The following is a 6777-nucleotide window of genomic DNA, read 5'->3' as shown; positions in this document are numbered from 1 at the left end:
GATAAAGGACTTTGACTCCTGTGCCTGTCTGTCCTTTTTGTAACTTTTCCTTTTTTTTTGGTCTGGCCATTTATGACTGCCTCCTTTTGTGCGGCCAGAAGAATCTGTATCTGTTTCGGTAGTTTTATTTCTTTTTCTTTTTTATTTAATTTTGCACACCGGTAACTACTTCCTGGAAGACTCTATTACACCGAAAACTTACTATCCACTGGCGGCTCTTTTGAAAGGATGTTGTAAAAAGGATAAAGGATATAGGCTATAGGAACTTTGTCTCGAGTTGTATAAATTTAGGAGAAAATTGCTGATACTTAGATTATTTTTTATATGATGATCAACAAAAATATTTTAAAAAATTTAAAAGAACTATAAACTCGTTGAAAAAAAAACAGTTTCTTGGGAGAAAAGTTTTTGACAATAAAGGCCTTTTCAAGCGTCCAATTATTACTTATATTATTTATTGAAGACTTAAAAACCAATTTCGAAATCACAAAAATGTCTATTAAAATCAGTTTTGTACGAGATGTACTATGTATTTATCAGAACTTTCCACTGTTATTATTTACATGCATGTGTGGATAGTTTAAAAGTTAGATACATTTGTGCGGCGGCCTTTGGCAAATTGCAAGGCGAATCGAATCGAATGGAAACGAATCGAATTCGATTTAACTACCGCCAGTGCCCACAAAACGACAATTGCCGATCATTTTCTAATTAAATCATTAAACTTAATAACCACTTGTCTCAGAAACGAGTGGCCATACAGAATGCCATTGACATGAGTCGTCGGTTAGGAGTTAAGATTGCCACGAAAAGGGGAAAATAAATATTTGCGAGAAGGGGTTGCGAAAACAGGACACTGGTCATCTGGTATCCGCTTTTCCATCCCCAAAAATATTTCTAGTCCTGATTAATGCCCTAATGGATTATGTCAAATTGCGTAAATGATTTCATTGTCCTTCGTGTGAATGGCAAAATTGAATTACTCTAGATTATATATTTTTCCATTTTTTTGTTTAACTTTTCTTTAAATTAGCCGCCAGCACCACGAAATAGTTGACAGTCGACGCACAGATTTTCAGGGCAAATTATTCTGCTCGAATGGCTCTCGACAAATGATTTTCATTAGGACTGTCAAATGGGGAATGGAATTTTTTGTGATTTGTGAGCAAGGGAATGAAAAGGAATGAAAACGATATCAAAATGCTAAATATTATTTTTATAGGAATTTAAAGGTAATTTTAAGTAATAAATAAATAAAGATTTCATTTCAAACAATAAATGTTAATCAAAACTCTTTATATTTACTTTCTACATTTCATTAAAAATCTAGAAAATCCTGGGTGCTTTCTTTTTCTTAAAAATAAATTTATTTTAAGTAAACTTAAAATACTCGCATTTGTAAAACATAAAAATGTAAATATATTTTTATGTTTTACAAATGCGAGTATTTAAAGTTTTGAGCTTTTAGTGACCTTTAAAATATTTTTAAATCCTTCTAAAATCAGGAAAATCCGTTTTGATGCCAATTTGCCTGCCGCTAATTTTGATGGCACCAAAATCAGGTGACCAGGTGGGCGGACTGGACATTTCTCTACGTCGTCGCCCGCAGCGACGGCAATTTGTTGCACAATTCTATTTACGTAAGCAGAGCCGATGACTGCAGGCGAGGATCGAATCGACACGCGATGCAGCGGAGCAGTGGAACCCACACATCTGTTGACACAACATACACACTACCGTTCCGGAATTACAGGGATTGCGATTGGGAATCGGACAACTGGCCGAGGTTCCCATATATCCATCCCATATAAGCCTGTAAAAGGGACCTTACCATTGACGATAAGTTGAAAAGTTCAGGGGGGAATGGGAAACCTGAAAGCGGCATCGAAAACTTTTGCAGCTCTATAATTTCCATATAAAGGAAACAGAAAAATAATTATTAATGCCCACCAATTGTGGCACATTTTTTACATACCTACCTATATATTATAATATGTAGACATTTTTTATTGTGGCACCTCGTTGAGGCCATCGAATAGCCGGCTGAATAATTGACAATGTCCTGCGGCTTTGGTGCGAATGGCATGTGGGCCATGATTTACAATTTCCCAGGACACTCTTATCCACACTGGGTATTTTTATTTTCTGATAAATAAAATGTGAATTAATAAAGTGAGAAAATAAAATTAAATACAGTTTACTTCTGTAATTATTTACACATTTTTCTGTTTTTTCTTTCTAAATATACATAGTTCCTTGTCTTAAATTACATTTTTTAAATTAATTATCCCTTTTTGGTTATTCTACAATTATTTAAAAAATATTTAAGCTTTGACTGGGATTATTTTTTAAAGATATTTGAATGCAGAATTTCTTAGTATTTTAATTCTGTTTTGGTATTGCCTATTTCTCCAGATCTTAACTCTTTTAATGATATAGTAATGTCAAACAAATATTCCCGAAAATTTTTAAGGGTATTAAAGGATGTTCGACTTTAAAGTTTCCGAATGTTTACCTCACTTAGCCGCACTTCTTTTTGTTAGTAACTTTTCTTTATTGTTTTACCATAATTGTTGTTGGTCTTAACAAGCTACACGACAGCAGCGTCAAACCGCAAAATGTCCATGAGGATATATGAATGAAAAAAAAAAAGAAACCCGGAACAAAAAAAAATTATAATTGTAATACCTTTCATTTGAAAAATATTAATTATAAAGCACGGAAATTTTCAACTGCCAGCTGTGGACATGTGGAATTTCTGATCCGTTTTCCGCTGTCTTTTTTTTGTCGGCTTAGAGTACTAATTTTTTTTGAGTTTTCAGTTTTCACGAATGCAATGTTGACAAGTGGGCGTGCCTCGATATGGGAAAAATAAGAGTAGAGCAACTGGAACGGGGCTAATTGTGGGAAATCTGATAAAAACCGAGCCGAGCAAACACATGTTGCCAACAGTCTTTTCTTTACATTTTTTTTCTTGTATTTTTATTCCTTTTTATCCTTCTTTTTTTCTGGGTGAAACCGAAGACTTATATTAGCAAGGAATGGCACTCGGGAATCGGGAATCATCTAATGTGCGGATGATGGATGATAAGCCGACAAAATAGCTCGACACTCTCGCACTTCCTGTGCTCCTTTGGCATTCTTATTTCGTCTCCCATCTTCCATCTCCCGTTTCATTTTCATCAATGGCAACTACATTATTATTGCAGCGTGGGAGCTCCAGGATCCCCGAGTTCAGGATCAAAACAGGTACATATATTGAATGGGAGATTCGCCCTGACACACGATACTACTTCAAATGGCAAGGAAAACGAGAAAACGAGAGAGAAGGAGACACTCTTTGGGGTGCAGAAAAAGGATAATAACGAGGCTAATAGACGGTATCGAATTTAACTCTAGCAGATAATCATCTCGGGCCAAGGTAATTGTCTAAGGATACTTGACGCTCGGAAGGCAAGTGTCCTCCGCTGAGGTTAAGGAACTCCCTGCCTCAACTCAACTCTTTGTGTATCCTGGGTCCTCAGTTCTGGGTCCTCGGTTTCGAGTCCTTTGTCCTCTGGCCTTGCGTGTCCTTCGGCTCCTCTTCCTCATCCTCGTCCTCATCATCCTCTCACTCATCCTCTCCTTCCTGCCAGTTGGCTGCAATGAACCGGAGCAGATCCAATCTGACGTAATTAAATGCAACTATCTGCCATCGATGGAGGCGCAGCTAGCAGGATCGGATCCCTTCCTAATATCCTTTCTGCGATTGCGTGCCACAATTAAATGGCATTTGGAGTTTCCGAGAATACGCGCTCAATTATTTACATACAGTGGAGATGCTTTCGAGCGGAATTTTCAAACCTAATGTTCAGGTTTAAATGCCAATCGAATTCCATTTCAATTTTTTTATAGGGGTTACATCATGATTTTTTGCGAGTTCACAAAGGTATGACAATCCATATTTGGATCAATATTTTTTACGAAAAATGACAAAAAAATAAAAGGTCCAGGTTTAAATGCCAATCGATAGGAAATTTAATAACGAGTTCATAAAGGTATGACAATCCATATTTGTATCAATATTTCCATTGTTACGGTCAAAAAACAAATTATTTCGTTGTGAAAAATTTGAATCTGGGTTTTTGGTAAAAATTTGAATTTTTTCTGTTTGTTTTTTTGCTCTAACTTGGCCAAAAATGGTCATACACCAAAAATGAATACTGTTTTGAACAGATAACTAAATAATAAAAAAATCCATAACACATATCGGGTGATCCTGCAAAAATAAAATTTTCGAAAATTTTCAATGTTTTTGACTTTTTACGAAAAATGGCAAAAAAAATAAAATGTCCAGGTTTAAATGCCAATCGATAGTAAATTTAATAACGAGTTCAGAAAAGTATGACAATCCATATTTGGATCAATATTTCCTTTGTTACGGTTAAAAAACCAATTACTTTTTTGTGAAAAATTGGAATCTGATTTTTTGGCAAAAATTTGAATTTTTATACCCTTGCAGAGGGTATTATGATTTCAGTCAGAAGTTTGCAACGCAGTGAAGGAGACGTTTCCGACCCCATAAAGTATATATATTCTTGATCAGCATCACAAGACGAGTCGATCTAGCCATGTCCGTCTGTCCGTCTGTCCGTCCGTCTGTCCGTCTGTCTGTCTGTCCGTCTGTCCGTCTGTCTGTTTCTACGCAAACTAGTCTCTCAGTTTTTGAGCTATCGGGACGAAACTTTCGCAAAAGTCTTCTTTCTATTGCAGGTAGTATATATGTCGGAGCCGACCGGATCGGACAACTATATCTTATAGCTCCCATAGGAAGGATCGGAAGAAAAAAACTTTAAAAAATTCTAGCTTCGGTGTTTTTTGAAATATTACCTTCTACTTTTGGGGATGTTATTTTTTAAATATTTCTGAATTTCGAATTAATTATTTAAAAAATCGGACTACTATATCATATAGCTGCCATAGGAACGATCGGAAAATTAATGGAAAAGTAATAGGAAATAAATTCTAGCTTCTTTGATTTTTATTGTATTATCTTCTACTCTAGGATATGACTCTTTTTAAATATTTCCGAATTTCAATTTTAATTTGATCAAAATCGGACGACTATATCATATAGCTGCCATAGGAACGATCGGAAAATTAATGAGAAATATTAGAAAATTAACATTTTTGCGATTTGTTAATTAATAGGAATGATCTGCAAGGGTATATAAGCTTCGGCTGGCCGAAGCTAGCTTCCTTTCTTGTTTTGTGTTTGTTTTTTTGCTATAACTTGGCCAAAAATGGTCCTACACCAAAAATGAATACTGTTTTGAACAGATAACTAAACAATAAAGAAATCCATAACACTTCCCGGGTGATCCTGCAAAAATAAAATTTTCAATTTTTTTGTAAGGGGGTACCTCATGATTTTTTACTAAAAATGACAAAAAAATAAAATGTCCAGGTTTAAATGCCAATCGATAGGAAATTTAATGACGAGTTCAGAAAGGTATGACACTCCATATGTGATATCAATATTTCCATTGTTTTTGGTAAAAATTTGAATTTTTTCTGTTTGTTTTTTTGCTATAACTTGGCCAAAAATGGTCTTACACCCAAAATACATACTGTTTTGAACAGATAACAAAATAAAGAACAAATCCATGACCCTTTCCGGGTGATCTCAAAAAAATAAAATTTTGGCCAATTTTCCATGTTTCAAAATGTCAAAAAAATAAAATGTCCAGGTTTAACTGCCAAGATGACTTATTTTTTTAATATTATTTGTTCGTTCGCCCTTGTCTTGGCCTTACTGTACTTGCACTTTCTCAGCCCAAAAACCCGCCAAGTGCGACTGACAGGACTGGGAACTCAACCCTTTGGGAACTTCCGCTCAAACGCACGCAGTCCGAAAATGATAGGTTCGTCAATTGGAGACGCATTCGAAATTAAATATTACCATTCCGAAGAGTTGTTAACGAACTTATTAAGAGCAAGGGGAGTGTCAGTGCCAGTGGATAAGTAAGTATATAAATTCGAATGTGAAATATACTCATATTCCCGTAGAATTGCCCCAGAGAGATAGGTACACTTCTCGAGTACATTAAATAATTGCCTTATGAGTGAGGTGGGGGATGGGGTTGAAAAAGTGGGCGGAGTGGGCTGAGGGGGGTGTGGCCTCGGTTCGGGCCATGTCATGTGGCTGGGCCAACCGGCTAATTGAGCAATTAGTGGCTAAAAAGGCAACAATTGAGGCCATTTGCTGGGAAACCTGCGGGGAATTCGTAATGACTGCAAATGAATGGGAGAAGCCTTTTCCAGCGCACCTTAAAGGTCGAGAGAATTTGCCCGGATTTCGGTAGTAGAAACCAATCATATTTGTAACCCTATCAGCCTAATCAAACAGAATTAAAAACTAAAATCGTGGTGACCCCGATTTTTCATCGCTTATCAAAATATTTTCTTTATAACTAAAACTTAATAATAAACCTTTTTTAAATTATGGCAAACTTTAAAATTGATTATTTTTATATTATATTTTAATTAACCAAAAAGGTGACCCCAACCTGCAACCGATATCTGCACCTATTCAAGTTTTAATTCTCTATTAATCTGTACTGAAATTCATAGCCCAAGTTATGTTTATAGGGAGGGGCACGCGACCCCTCAAGCCGTGAAAAATAGAAACCGCAGGATAACAAATGCAATTTGCTTAAATGTTATTGCAGCCACAACAACACACAACAACACAACATTTGTAATCAGAGGTCACAAAAAGAAAATATATATAGACGA

Source organism: Drosophila takahashii, chromosome X, assembly GCF_030179915.1.
Source record: "Drosophila takahashii strain IR98-3 E-12201 chromosome X, DtakHiC1v2, whole genome shotgun sequence".
Taxonomy (NCBI): domain Eukaryota; kingdom Metazoa; phylum Arthropoda; class Insecta; order Diptera; family Drosophilidae; genus Drosophila; species Drosophila takahashii.
Note: the sequence above shows the minus strand (reverse complement) of the source record.